The 15,791-nt window shown below is 37.1% G+C and overlaps 2 protein-coding genes across 2 annotated transcripts in view; one reads left to right on the top strand and one right to left on the bottom strand.

Moving 5' to 3' along the window:
* The window catches only part of csf3r (colony stimulating factor 3 receptor), a 320,054-nt gene extending 309,874 nt beyond the window's left edge, over positions 1-10,180 (bottom strand). Inside the window, exons 1-2 of the mRNA XM_087284875.1 lie at positions 10,139-10,180; positions 9,964-10,057 (exon numbers count right to left, since the gene is read on the bottom strand). The gene's annotated coding sequence lies outside the window, so the exon portion shown is untranslated. The remainder of the gene's footprint in view (positions 1-9,963; positions 10,058-10,138) is intronic.
* The window catches only part of LOC137487869 (uncharacterized), a 240,859-nt gene extending 225,426 nt beyond the window's left edge, over positions 1-15,433 (top strand). The window contains exon 5 of the mRNA XM_087288307.1: positions 13,274-15,433. The gene's annotated coding sequence lies outside the window, so the exon portion shown is untranslated. The remainder of the gene's footprint in view (positions 1-13,273) is intronic.
* Positions 15,434-15,791: the final 358 nt, after the last annotated feature.

Raw genomic sequence — 15,791 nt, forward strand, 5'->3', positions numbered from 1 at the left:
TGTATCGATTGGTATCGAATTTCATAGGATTTTCCTTTAACTAAGCAAGCATTTTATTTAAAATTGGTTTAAAATGTTGATGTTCACAAATGATAATTTAATAAAAAAAAATAATAAAACTAACTGTACAAAAATACACCTAAACAACTCGTTTTGATCTAGATTCTGCGTGACGACTGGGAGAGGATCTGTTTTTTTTTTTGTTGGTGAAGCTAATGATGTACTGGTGGCAAAGTTAATGAAATATTAAATATTGATTAAGGATCTCAAATGTGCTTATCACAACATTGATAAAATCATTAGTGCTAATGTCCTGTGTCCCCTTATTAACCCAAACACATCACTTCATTAATCACAAAAATGTAATCAATGGGCATTCCTGCTGCACTGTAAAAAAAACTGCTGGGTTTCACACAATAGATTTGTGTTGAGACAACATGAAACAATTAAGTTAACTTAGTTTTTATAAATTTAAGATAATTGAACATTCAACAAGTCGGTTTCGGTAAAGTATAAAATTGTGTTTCAGTTTAATTTCATTAAGTAGTTTGAACAAGAAAAAAAAAAATTTCTTAATGTAAGTTTTTTTATACTTAATGTAGTTGACTTTGCTAAAGCATAAACACCATAGCATGTTTCTTACATATCTGCAAACATATTAAGTGAACATTTTTAATAGATTTTTATCCATTTAAATCAATTTGTTGTTGCAGTCCTACAAATCAGTCTTTCAGCGCGGCTCTCAAACGATCGCTCTGTGCAACAAACTGAACGTTATTTACAACTTCATTACCTGTTATCCACAGCCTACGCAGGTTCTGTTCACTAGAGTAGGCATCATTGGCGTGCACGCCCGCGTTCTCTGTAGTAAACAAACAGCTCACGGTCAGCTCACGTGTGATTTCAGGGTAAATTATACCTTATAAATACAGTATGGGACACTTTTAACACCATTTGAAGGTGTCTATGTTACTGTGAAGACTCGTGTGACCACCTTTAAGCTTTTCTCCTGACCTTGAAAATATAATTGGCTGAATCCTAGAAAAGCTGAATCAAGATCATGTGTGGGGTCGAATCGAGATCGTGATCTTTTTCGATTAATCGTGCAGCCAACTGCAATTTTTAAATAATCAGCCAAGACATTACACCATAATAATATATACATATAACAAGTCGGTCACACTTTACAATAAGGTTCATTAGTTAATGTTTAGTAATGCATTTACTAACATGAACAAACATTGAACAATATATTCACTACAGTATATATTCATGTTAATAAACGTTAGTTAATGAAAATACAGTAGTTCATTGTTAGTTCATGTTAACTCACAGGGCATTAACTAATGTTAACAAGCATGGACTTGACTGTTAATAATGCATTAGTACTGTAAATGTTCAATTATGATTAATACATGCTGTTCATGATTAGTTCATGATAGTAAAAGCATTAACTAATGAACCTTATTGTAAAGTGTTACCAACAAGACACAGCCACAAAACCAAGAAGAACAAAATCCTTTGTCCTGTTTTTGTTTTTCGTGGCCGTCTAAAAGCGCGATTTCACTTTTTCCTGTGAGCTCGAGTGCACCAACCGCGTGTCTACAGATGAAATAACAAACTTCTTGAGCTGATGATAATAACGCGTGTGTGATTATTAAAGTGCCTCTGACATCCAATCCTTTCATAAACTAACAACTGCGAGAGTTACGAGCGAAAAAACTAAGAAAAAGCTGGAAAAAACAAAGGAGCAAATGATTCTGTCAGCAACCTAAACCATGAGCAAACGGTTTAATTATTATCATCTCCTTTTAGACGATTATGAACTCAGAATGATGTAATTACTCTCTAACAAGAGGTTACATGTGCTGCTGAAGATTAAAGACAGAGATAAGAGGTTTGCACTGACTGTGGGTTATATGTTGCATGTTTTAGAAGCCAAATGAGGACTAAATGTCTGCTGTGTGTAGTTTTTCTGTAATTGGTAATATATCAGAGACTGTAAGGGCTGTATGTGTTCATATGTGTTGCATAACGTTAATTGTAATTTATAATTGCAGACGTTAAAGCAGGTTATTTTTATCATTGATCTGCAGTTATAATCAAATCATGTTTATAGAAAGGTTAGTAATGAACATTTATACACAAGTATTTGTGTATAAAGCATATGTTTAGTAAGAAGTGCTTTTCATATATGTGAACGACCCGTACAGCTTTACTTTGACATTTCCACAAACAAAAATGACATCGACTGAAACTTTGTCTTACACCAAGCTCATCATTGGTACCCTTTTTGTCAGTGGCAACACAAACCTGATAAAGCTGAACTGTACCATACTGTGCCACTCATTGGAAAAGGGCCATAATTAAACACACACACACACTTGAACAAACTAATTGAATCCTTCAGGCTTGTTTGAAACCTACAGGTAAGAATGTTGAAGTTGGGTTGAAACTAAGCGGTTCGACACCCCTGCAACAGTGGATTAAAAAAAAAAAAAAGTAAAACCAAATCAAACTGAAAGCGGGGGTCGAAATTGCAACCATTTCGGTCGCATATGCGCCTAAAATTTTATCTATGCGACCTCAAAATATATTTGGGAGCATTTGTGCGAGTGCATCAAATTGTTGTGTGCGACCAGTTTTTACTGCAAAATGTTCACCACATGTGCGGATTCAGTAGACATTCATGCAGAATGCATCTCTGCACTTGAAACGCAAAACGCAGTGAACGCAGTTACACAGTAAACGAAGCCAAGTCCGTAATGCTTGCCCCGCCTTCGCGCTCTTCTTATTGGCCCACTGCTCTAGCGCTGAAATATCAGCTGTCGATCACTCAGTCAATGCCTTCTGGCTTGGGATGACAGGAAGAGCTACTAGCGCGAAAAACTGTAAAGCGCTGAAGATGAGAATGAAGATAACACTGACCGATTTAGTTTTAGAAACCATGACATCGTTACAATAAATGACAAACTTACTAACTAGTGACCATGTGCTGAATGTTAATCCACCATCTACACTTTTCCAAGAGTGGATAAAAGACTTCCGTTGGCTTCAAGTCCGCCATGAAAAGTCTGTGGGATGGAATTTTCAGGTAACTGTTTGCCACATCTAGCGCGAGAGCTTCTGTTTAATCCTTCATATAATCGCCAGATGCTGTCCGCCGTGCTAGCGGCAGCTATATGTCAAATTTACCACCATGTACACCATCGCAAACGGGCTTCCGCTGAGTAAACTAATATCGCTACTCATAAAAAGACCCGTATTGCTATTAACATGACGTATGCATATAATAAGGTACAGTACATGTCAAAAGCATCAGTGCAATATCAGACAGCACCCGTGAGATCAGCATAGTTATCCCGTAAACAGATTCATTCATGTCAAGCAGTGTGTGCAGGGCCAATGAGCGCTCCGTGTATCTTTTGCTCACTCAGTTATGTTATAAAAATCTATTTTGTTGTGATAACGGGATTTCGTTGAGACATATTTTCCTCAAGCATGCATTTATATTGTTTTGCTTGTTAGTTTGATTACTGTTGATTTCAAATGCAATTAATATGTTTGTATAAAACTTGTAGTAAGGGTGCGACTAAATTTTGACTGATGCGCCTACATTTTTAAAGTTACGAGCACCTGTGCTACCAAGCAAAAAGGATTAATTTCGAGCCCTGGAAAGCCATGACCACAAAACCGTGACACAAACCGAACCGACTAATTTTGTAAACCGTCCCACCCTTAGTTGTTACACTTACTGGTATTACAGTGCCTATTTCCCTCAGATGAGTCCAAGAGGAATTCCTCTAGAGCTCCAGATGGCCAGTCCATTACCGGCTAACTTAACAGGCATATCATTAAATCACAGGTTGAATAAACAGAGATATCTAATCTAAGAACAGAAGCATGCAAAGCTTTGTTAGGCAATAATGGAACTACTGTTGTTTACAACAAAGAGCACCACATGCACAAGTCACTCATAACAAGCGTTAGCCATCTGTCATGTCGAGCGCCATACAAACAGACTTCCTTCTCGCTCGAAAGCTGCCGGGACAATAAATGCTCATTCTTTTCACTAATGATCTGAGTGCACATGTACAAGTCACTTTGGCTCTTCTTAAGCAACCTGGAGTACAGATATATACAGTAGTTGTCAAATAAGTGTCTCCTAAATGTGTAATGAAGTTAAAAGGCGAGCCGGAGTCAGTCTCCCTGAGGAAAGAGGGACATATGGCATGAAGAAGGAATAACTTGTTTTTTTCGGTGTAAGTAATCCCTGGGGATCAGTTAAAGAGTAATTGCGGTATGAAATAAATGGGTGATGTCAGCCTTACAGGTACTGGAATGAAAAGAATGTGAATAGATTTGAAGACCTGACTTTCTATTTCTCAAGATACACAGCAATATTGTTTTTATTTTTCTATATTTTGTTATTTATTTAGCTATTTTGCTTTTTAATATATTTGTTATATTGTTAGTTAATAAATTGATATTTTATAATGTTATTTATTTTGTTATTAATTTATTGGTTTTGTTTTGTTCATTATTTCTGTATTTATTTATTAAGCTTTTTTGGTATTTATTTTTGTTATATTGCTATTTAATTGATTGATTATTTATAATGTATTTATTTATTAATTTATTTATGAATTTAGCTATTTTGTTACATTGCTATTTAATTGATTGATTATTTACAACGTTATCCATTTATTTAATTATTATTTTGTAAATTATTTTATGTTTATTTATTCATTTATTGGTTTTGTTGTTCATTATTTCTGTATTTATTTATTTGTCTATTTTGTTATTTGATTTTTGTTATATTGTTATTTAATTTGTTATTTATTTATTTGTTATTTGTTTTGTAATTGTTTTCTTAACTGGTTATGTTGTTTGTTAATTTTTGTATTTATTTATTTAGCTATTTTGTTATATTGTTATTTCATTGATTGATTATTTATAATTTTATTTATACATTTATTATTTTATTTATTATTTTGTTAATTATTTTATGTTTATTTATTTATTAGTTTTGTTGTTTTTTATTTCTGTATTTATTTATTTAGCTATTTTGTTATTTTTATTGATTGATTATTTATAATGTTATTTATTTACTATTTTGTTCATTATTTTATGTTTATTTATTTATTAGTTTAGTTGTTTATTATTTCTGTATTTATTTATTTTGCTTTTTTGTTATTTATAATACATTTAATATAATAATACATTTGTTTATAAAACAAATAAACACTGTTATTTTCCTAATAAAATCCATGTTAGCCATTTAGCAACGAAGCTAAAGTCACCGAATAGACAGAAGCCCTGCCCATTACACGAATCCGCGTGTGTTCTGAAGTGAATTTGACGCACAAATGAAGCAAATTTGATGCATGAATGAGGTGGGGTTTGATGCGCAAATAATGCAAGTAAACTCAAATGTTTATGCGGCTATTTACGTGCGAATAGCTAAATTTATCCGCACATTCTGCGTCTGGTGTAAACACAGCATTGTTTTTTTCTAGAGGACAAATTTGTGTTTTATTTCTGAATATTTAATAACAAATGTTCGTTGATATCGTTTTAGTTTCTTTTTTTTAACTAACACTTACCACATTATAGCAGTAAGAAGCTACGGTACCGAATTTTGAGCTGAAGCTTGACTACAATATTGAATTGCAAATTGAAAATAAATAAATAAATAATAATAATAATAATAATAATAATAATAATAATAATAAATAAATAAATTGCAAATATATATTAATAATAAAAAAATGCAATTAGATGTTTTCCCCAAATCCTGAAATGTTTTTCTCAAAAAGCTTAATTTCTTTACAGAAGAAGAAATATCTTGGATGACAAGACTTAAACTTATTTTAGTATTTTTTCCCTGGATGTGAAGCAATATTTGAATACATATAGTAATACACCATGGAGACTCCATTTTGTGTGTTTTGCGTCATTCCAGCACATGATCATCGAGTGAACTGAGGTGACCAGAGCGGATGAGAGATGCACCATGACAGATCATATTACACTTCTGGACAGATGGACAATAAACCAGCTGAAGCAATATTTCACATCATTCGGGCCTGCCAGGATCTTCTCCAGTCAAGGGCAGGGTCACCAAAACTCGACGGAAGCATTGTCCGCCCCAAAACCGCCATGATTAACAGCGATATTAGCCATTCAAAAACTTGACCTTAGAATGAAGAAGGATTTTTAAAAAAAGAAGAGAAAATAAATGTGAAGAATGGAGCCGTAGTGAAGCACGTCTGAGTGTGCGCATTATCAGCAACCAACATCAGGCAGTTCCCTACAGATATCAGCACATTATCACAGTTTCCACACACACTCTTAATCACAACAGACGCAGAAATCCATTACTTTCTGTCAGTCTCTTCGCAACACACACACACACACACACACACACACACACACACACACACACACACACACACACACACACACACACACACACACACACACACACACACACACACACACACACACACACACACACACACACACACACACACACACACACACACACACACACACACGAAGGCTGATCTCTATCGTCCGTTTGAATTTTGTGCTCCCGCTCGCTTCTCTCTCTCCATTTTTATACCGTTATAACCTTTTTAGAGATACAGCTAAGACCATTGTATCTGCTGTAAACCATTCACTGCTTATATCCCATTTCAGCGGTGTGGGTGAAAAATCCTCGCACATCACATGCTTATCTGTCAAAACCTTTAAATATGTGTTGGGCTTCCTGGTAGTAACTGTTCTGACAAGTGCAGTATTTCAGTCTGACGGCTGACATTTACTCAAGCAGCTCCTCCACGGCCATGTTAAATTGTGCTGGCGCATTATATGTAGAGCGAATTACGCTACGGTGCTGGTACTGTTTGTCATTGAACACTGCCTCTTTAGTGTAGTAGGCCTATAAAATACACTCTCCGGCCACTTTATTAGGTACACCTGTCTAACTGCTCGTTGACGCAAATTTCTAATCAGCAAATCAAATGGCAGCAACTCAATGTCTTTAGACATGTAGACATGAGCTGCGCCCCAAATGGCACACGGTGCACTATGTACTTTTGCACTTACACACTCAACAGGATAGTATATGTATGCAGTGTTGTCCCAAAAGGCACACTAACGTTTTTTTACTAAGCGGAAATTCAAACCGTTTCACTGATGATGTTTGACGGTCGCCAAATAAGTTAAATAAACGACCGAATTATCAAATAATACCTGCCGTGAGTATAACCGCATTCACCATCGGGAGGCGCTGTAATCACTCTCGTAGAAGAATTTTGCTTTCACCATCCAAAATAAATAAAGTTATCCAACATGTGCATCTGATAGCTCCGCCCCTTCCGCTACGCAAGCAAACGTGCGGTCATTGAGTGCGTGAAGTGTCCATCGTTACACACTTCATTTTAGCGGCTGAATGAGTGCATCATCCGGGTAATTAAAGTGCACTTATTATTTTTAGAGTTTTCATTGTGAACACATTACTTACACTATTTATACTACAAAATGGTGTAGAATAGTGCATAAGTATGCGATTTGGGATGCAGCTATGGTCAAGAGAATCTGCTGCACATCAAACCGAATAAGTGACTTTGAACGTGGCATGGTTGTTGGTGCCAGACAGGCTGGTCTGAGTATTTCAGAAACTGCTGATCTACTGGGATTTAATACATTACATAAATATTAGATATATTAGACATAGTTGCATAATAATATCGTCATTGTATTATTTTTTTTTTGTAAAATCTTTATTTACATTAAATGTTTGAGCACAGGTCACGAGTTAACACGACTCCTAAGGCACAGGTACACATGAGTCTACAACTATGGAAAAACATGGTTTGAGTGAACTGATGAAACATTGTTTTGTCATTGAGAGCTATTCTTTCAGCCGGAGAGTTTGTAGAAACACGGTAACACGAGTAAATGTAACTAAACAACATGTAAATAGATGGAAACATGTCAACACGGGTCCACAAGCACAGCATATTTTGACTGATAAAGATATTAAAGGGTCACGAAACACCAAAACACATGTTTTGAGTTGTTGACAGTCGTATATGTGTCCCACACTGCTAAAAACACTATTAGGACACCTATATTTCACAAAAAAAAGTGTAAATTGGTTGTTTTTGCGTTATGTCAAGCAAAATTCGTACTTCCGGTTTGATTTTTGAAGCTGCGTCACGGTCATGAGATAATAGCGTGTATTCCAGCGTGCAGACTGGACGTCTGTGCCAGAGTGTGTCTTATTATGTCTTACAGCCTGCTGCATTAATGCATGAGTAAGGCTTGGTTCAAACCAATCAGCGCGCTCTATTGTGCAACTTCATTAATATTCATTAGTCACAGTGTTTAGACGACAGAGACGCCACGTTGTATTGGCAAAACAAGCGTGAAGTGTTGCTTTTATAGTTTGCTGCAGTTAAGTTTCGTTTTCACGTGAGAGCGCAGTCTCACGTGTGGATTAACAGTGTACGCGACGATCGACAACAATAACTTACGTGTCTAAGGAGGAACTTTGTTTACCTGAGAGCTGTTCTCATCTGCAAACGCTGAGATCCGGATTCGCTTGTAGTCTTCTCTTCATAAAGACGCGGCTCTAGTTGCTGGTGATTGTCCTGTCTCTACAGATTTGGTAAGTGAGCGACCAGTGCTCTTTGTTTATTCAGTTTGTTCGTATCAAACTAAGTTAACCATTGCACTGAGTGTAAACATGTTAGCACTACAACCAAACTTTAACCTCAAGTAGGGTTTTCACCGCATTTAGTGACCGGAATAACACACGCGGCTTTCTGACGCTACCTGCCGTGTGCATCTAAGTTTCCGGGAAATGCTGAGGTTTTTTTTTTCTCTCATTCGCCGTGCGGTATCAAACATTGCATGAAAAATACACGCTTACAGCAGTTCCTCGAATCAAATATCTCGTTTGTCGCGAGGCACATGAATGAATTCCCTGAATGAAAGAGCCAAACTGCAGTTAAAGTCCACCATTTAATAATTTGGCAAATAATTTGACTACAGATGTCCATGTAGGTTAAACACCATCACTTTCTCCTGTGTTTGTGTGTGTGTATTTTGACTCTGAAACTCGCACGTGCCCAGATAGACACTCCCACACCATCCCACTTTTCTTCCTCCGACACTCCCCCCTAAACAGAGCTGGACACGCCCACTTTTCTGACTTTTTCCAAAGTAGAGGTGTGAAAACACCCTGCTGAAACAAGGGGGTTTCATGGCCCTTTAAAACACAGACAACCTCATGTGTAGATCTGAGTAACTCAGTTAGATAAGTTGAATGATGCATGTGCTGAACCTTTTGACTACACGGGTTCAAATCCCGATAATGACATGTAAATTCTAATTATTTTTTTAGATTAATTTTGGTTATATACTGTTCTGCTACACAGATAATAAAATCAATAATGTTTACAATGACACTGACATAAAGTAATAAGAACCTTTATTTAGTATGGACATGTATTGTTGCTGTGAATAAGTGACGAATCTGCCAGTCTGCAAACGTAAATAGCTTACACCTGGAAAGGGACACCAGTTAACACGGTCACCAGTTAAACCGCAACACCGGTAGGCACGGTGTACCTAATAAAGTGGCCGGTGAATCTCTCTCTCTCTCTTAAATTGTTAAATCACAAAACTATGAATGTGCATAGATAGATAGCTAGATATACGTCATTAATATTGAGATATTGATTGTAAAAATACACATTCACTTTCACAAAATCACAGTAAATGTTATAAGGGTTTGTGACTAGTAAAGGCTGAGTAAATGGTTTTGGGTGAACTATCACTTCAAATGTTGGCACATGCCGTTTTCCTCCACTGCATGACTATCCTGCCGAGTTACAATAAAGCGCTCGCAACATTTGCAGAAATGATTAGAATTATGCGCAATAATACCTGCAATCCCGCGCCGACATTGATTCAGACTGTAATTGTGAGTGAGTGACAGGAGGCGTGTCGAACTCGCTGAAGGAGAGCAGAGAGCAGAGAGCTGTGTGTAGATAAGAGGAAAATTAGGAACCGTGCCTGATATTTCAGTATCGATATGTGTCAAATATAGGGATTTTATTACCGTGTACTTCTCCAAACGTTCGCTCTGTCTGAGCTCATGCTCGGTGTGATTTTGATGATTAGCTCTTCAAATCTGCTGCAGCTGCGCTTTTCCGCTTCAGATATCAGGGCTTTGATTGGCCCGTTTGGCTACAGAAATGCAGGTCAAAGATTGTAGGCATATTAATAACGAGCTCTAACTGAAAAGTTGCTGAGTAGAATATTTTGCTTAATTTGTGCTCAAATAAAAGTACAGTTTTAAAAATATATATGCTAAACAGTGCAAAGCTAGTCACAGTTACTCGAGTAATTAATAGATCCATGGATTTTTCAAACTTTTTAATACATACATACATGGTCAATTATATGTCCAAAACTATATCAAAGTTTGAAGAAAAATGCTATATATACACACGTGTTGTGTGTTCAGAGATGCTCTTCTGCAGACCTCGGTTCTAACGAGTGGTTATTTGAGTTACTTGCCTTTCTATCAGCTGGAACCAGTCTGGCCATTCTCCTCTGACATCAACAAGGCATTCGCGCACACAGAACTGCCGCTCACTGGATATTTACCTTTTTTTCAAACCATTTTCTGTAAACCCTAGAGATGGTTGTGCGTGAAAATCCCAGTTTCTAAATACTCAGACCAGCCCGTCTGGCATCAACAACCATACCACGTTCAAAGTCACTTAAATCACGCTTATACTCCATGCTGATGCTTGGTTTGAGATGCAGCAGTTCATCTTGAACATGTCTTAATGCAATGAGTTGCTGTTGGACAGGTGTACCTAATAAAGTGGCTGAAGGGAGATTAGATAGATAGATAGACAGATAGGTAGGTAGGTAGGTCGGTCGGTCGGTCGGTCGGTCGGTCGGTCTAGGGATGTGACCGCAACAGAAAATAAATGATTGGTGGTGGAGGATGTGCAATGGCTGGAAAAATAAGAGCGAGAACTCATCTCTTCAAATAGAATGGCTAGAAAACTTAGACACAAGATCAAATCAAGAAAAAGAGAAGTTTATTTACATCAAAATATAACAAAGAATAACAGGGTATTAATTCAGTAGGGGGCGAGGCCAAAACAGCTAATATATGTATACATACATACATACACACATACACACACACACACACACACACACACACACTCTCTCTCTCTCTCTCTCTCTCTCTCTCTCTCTCTCTCTCTCTCTCTCTCTCTCTCTCTCTCTCTCTCTAAAAATGCAGGGTTATTTTATCCCAATTCCTGGTGTAATTGGGACTAACCCAACTGCTGAGTTTATGTTTTTCATTAAATTAATAGGACCAAATTGAACCCAATGTTTGGGTTAGTCTGTATTTCACCCAATTTGGTTTATAACCCAGCATTTCAAAGAGTTGTGTGTGTGTGTGTGTGTGTTTATATAAATAGTGTATTGCGTAAGGCAAAGTAATATAATATATCACTACACGTATATATCAGATTTATGGTCAACCTAAAATAAAAAAGTAAAATAATAAAGAATAACAATTGTTAAATGATTGATTGATTGATTGATTGATTGATTGATTGATTGATTGATTGATTGATTGATTGATTGATTGATTGATTGATTGATTGATTGATTGATTGATTGGTAAAAGAAACTCATGTCCTTGCCAAAGTTGTATAACCCTGATCTCTGGTGACAAAACAAAAGTAGATGAAAGACATAAACCATAACATAAAACCTTTGAAAGATAAGAAAGACATGAACTCTGGCAGGGTGTCCCCACAACTGTTGTCTATGCATTCCCTGAGAAAGACTTATTTTTTGCTTATAGAGAAATCGATAGCACTTGAGTTATCAAATCCAGTGTGCTTGAAGAAGAGGTTGAGGGTGAGCAGCTGTAAAAATCGATCTGCAGATATTGCCTTATTGAGTAGACGCTGTAAATAGCAGCGATATGATGTTCAGTTCTGCTGGAGCTTTCAGGAGGACAAGAGGAGGGCAGGCAACACCCCAGCTCTCCTTTCACACTTCTGCTCAGCTTCAGGGAAAAATACAGCAAAAATGTGTGCACAGTATGAATGGACAACCCTGCTGAAAAATCCAGCTTAAACCAGCCTAGGCTGGTTGGCTGGTTTTAGCTGGTCGACCAGGCTGGTTTTAGAGGGGTTTTGGCCATTTCCAGGCTGGTTTCCAGCCATTTCCAGCCTGGTCTTAGCTGGTCAGGCTGGGAGATGACCAGCTAAAACCAGCTTGACAAGCCTAGCCAGGCTGGGAGCCCAGCCAAAACCAGCTATGTCCAGCTTAAACCAGGTTGGTCAAGCTGGTTTTAGCTGGATTTGGCTGGTCATTTTCTAGCCTGACCAGCTAAGACCAGGCTGGAAACCAGCCTGGAAATGGCCAAAACCCCTCTAAAACCAGCCTGGTTGACCAACTAAAACCAGCCAACCAGCCTAGGCTGGTTTAAGCTGGATTTTTCAGCAGGGAATGCTGCAACCTGAGAGTTACCGAAGCACATTTCCATATGTTTACTTGATCACCTGTGTTACCTGAGATACTGCTTAAGTTGCAATTAACAAATGCCTGTGTGTCAGCATAGTGGCAGATGCATTATGCTAATGAAGGAGAGATGATTACTAGTGGGCGGGGCTTTCCCACTCTGATGACCTGTACAAAGGGATAATGTCAATCAAAGTGTTTCAGCAGACTGCTTTCATCAAGTGTGACTATAATATAAAACAATTAATAAATGTTTACCATTAGAAGCTGGTTATATTCACAGACTGTTGCAACACAACTGTGTTTAAACCCATTATAAAAGTAATTTTTGCATAATAGGTCATCTTTAAGGCCATTTATAAACTATCCCTTGCCATTGAAGTCAATACAGCCAGAGACATGTTATCCCAGTGAGACTATATATGTCACAAAATATTGATATACACTAACAGCTAATACTTACCAGTAAGAAGCTCGGATGGCTCAATACATTATCAGTAAGTGTGGAATTCTCAGGTGACAGATTTTGAAGTGCGACACGATGAGCTGAAACCTCATTTGAAATACCGTTTTATGAATTTCCTCCATCTGCTGTGCGGCTTTGAATAATGAGTCTAAGAAACATCTGTGTGAGCGCCACAGATGGTCCTCCAGCAGAGGGTCACTCTCTCTCTCTCTCTCTCTACAGGAACAGGACACAATGTCCTGACGCCGGTGTGGACAGAAGAATCCATCCAAAGCCACGGTCAGCCGATGATTAGACGCTGTAAGCAGGTTTAACATTAGACGTCTGTAGATCACACTGACCCTTGTGGAAACGACTGGGATTGGTGATGACACGGGCAATGAACAATAGGCAGTTCTGAAGGTGTTTAGAAGTAAATGACAAATGGAAAGAGTAAGAGAAGTTGGCGGGGAGATAAACGGGTAATGACAAGCACTCGGGGGTTATTTTCTATCTGAGCTCATTCACAGGTAAAGCGACCGTCGGGACCTGGCAGGAGCAGCTGCACCTGTGTCTCTTCACAGTGGTCTGCGGACACAAACTGGACTCTCACGTGAAGAGAAAAGAAAGGAGAAAGAGAGAGAGAGAGAGAGAGAGAGAGAGAGAGAGATGCCAAAAAAGAAACACCAATGGGCAGGGTCAAAAATGGGCCATAATGACCCTCACATTCCAACAGCTTCTGTTCAATCACCAACTCCGGCTCGTTGTGAATGTGTACCTCCAGTGTTAGGCAAGCTACAAGAAAACTGTAGTGAGCTAAGCTATTAGCTACTCTACTTAAAATGTAGCTTAACTACACTAAAAGCTACCCCCTGGGAATTGTAGCAAGCTAAGCTAAAAGCTACTTGGCAAAGTAGTTTAGCTACATCGAAGCTAATTTTGTTAGCTTCATTTTTAAAATGAAGCAACTTAAATCCAAGTCAATCATATCTTAGTGATCAATAAAACTCAGTAAAGCATATGAGGCAGAATAGATCAGTTCAGTTATTTGCTGCAGTTAATATGCTGTACTAAACAGAAATAAATTATAGTATGTAACATGCAAAAACTAAAAATCCAATAAAACCAGGTGGTATACATTTAAAATATTATAGTATATGCAAAATACGATGGTACCATTGCAACTGGCCCGCCTTTACAGGTACTCTGCCCTGCACCAACTGTGGGCCGGTGGCATACTTCCCCCCTTTCTTTCTTCCTTCAGCACCAGCTAGGGAGTTAGGGATATACTCTTTATAAGGGTTGGTGGTTACAGCCGGTCATCAGATGGGCACCCACCTTCCTCGGTGTTTCAACGATTTAAGCCCATAACACCTCGGGAGGGCTCGACAGCAGACCCAGCGTCCTGGACCTACTCCTGCTGACCACCACCCAACTCTATGATATGTTTTGTTTTCCAACAGTTTGGCTTTTCCACCGAACCTCCCTTTGTAGCCAAATCCAGTGAGATGTTGCTTCCGCCTCTTCAGTGACCTTTCCTATAAGCCGTTTCCTGGCCATTGCTTCAATTCCCAGCAGCCCGAGGGATATAGTAATTCATAGTAAAGTAAATTCAGCATTAAATTGTATATATATTTACAACTCTTCGTTAATGAATTACACTACATAATGTAGTATCATTAGTAACTATCGTAATTAACATAGTATACTTTAGCCATTGCTAGAGTAAAATATGTACTTCTCGAGGTATCGTCATGAGGAATCCTGCTTCAGAAATATCTCCTCTCCCTCAGTCAAATCAATTATTAGTAGGCCCACACGGAATCTGCAAGTGCAGAATTCCGCAGATTTTCCGCAGAATTCCAAAGATTTCTGCAGATTTTAAGCCCATCATTATTTCTGTTTATTTACTTGAGTAAATGTGTGTAAATCTAAATTTATTTAGTTTTTTAATTAATTACAGTAATATTATTCACTAATGTGAAAATGTTCATCTGATTTATGTACAATGCAGTTTGAACCGTAATATTTTCTGTCTATTAGTAGAGATATTCTATGAGAGACTTGCTTTGTTTACCAAGTGAATAAAGTGAATAGATTTGCTATTTTAACATTGAATAAAAGTTTAAAAGGTATTACTTTTTATTTCACATATCAAGGTTTGAGTTCTGATACTCCCAAAATAATTCCGCAGAAATCCACAGAATTTTACCAAAATTCTCGCAGAAATAGCCCTGGATATTAGAGATGAGTTGTTTAAACTATTATATTTAGAAATGTGTTAAAAAATAAAATAAAATCTTCTCTCCGTTAAACAGAAATTGGGGGAAAAAATACACAAGGGGTCTAAAAATTCAGACTTCAACTGTATATAAATAAATACATTGGTTTATAATCTAATTCAATTTTTTGCTTCTTTTTTTCATTTATTTATGTACGTGTTTATTTATAATAATAATAATAATAATAATAATAATGATGATGATAAGTATTATTATTATTATTGTCATTATTATTATTATTATTATTATTATTAATATTTTTATTATTATCATTATTATTATTTATAAAACTAGGAGACCACATAAAAATGGGAAATTTTTCTGAATTTACAAATGATCCTAAACTGCAGATGACATTTCTACCAAATTTAAATGAAGTTTTATGTATTTTGTATATAAAAGGTATTTTTTTGGCATGAAATAACAACAAATATGTATTTATATTCCTTTTTAGACATATCCATATTCACTTTCACACA

This window comes from Danio rerio, chromosome 16, assembly GCF_052040795.2.
Source record: "Danio rerio strain M-AB ecotype USA chromosome 16, GRCz13ab, whole genome shotgun sequence".
Classification (NCBI taxonomy): Eukaryota; Metazoa; Chordata; class Actinopteri; order Cypriniformes; family Danionidae; genus Danio; species Danio rerio.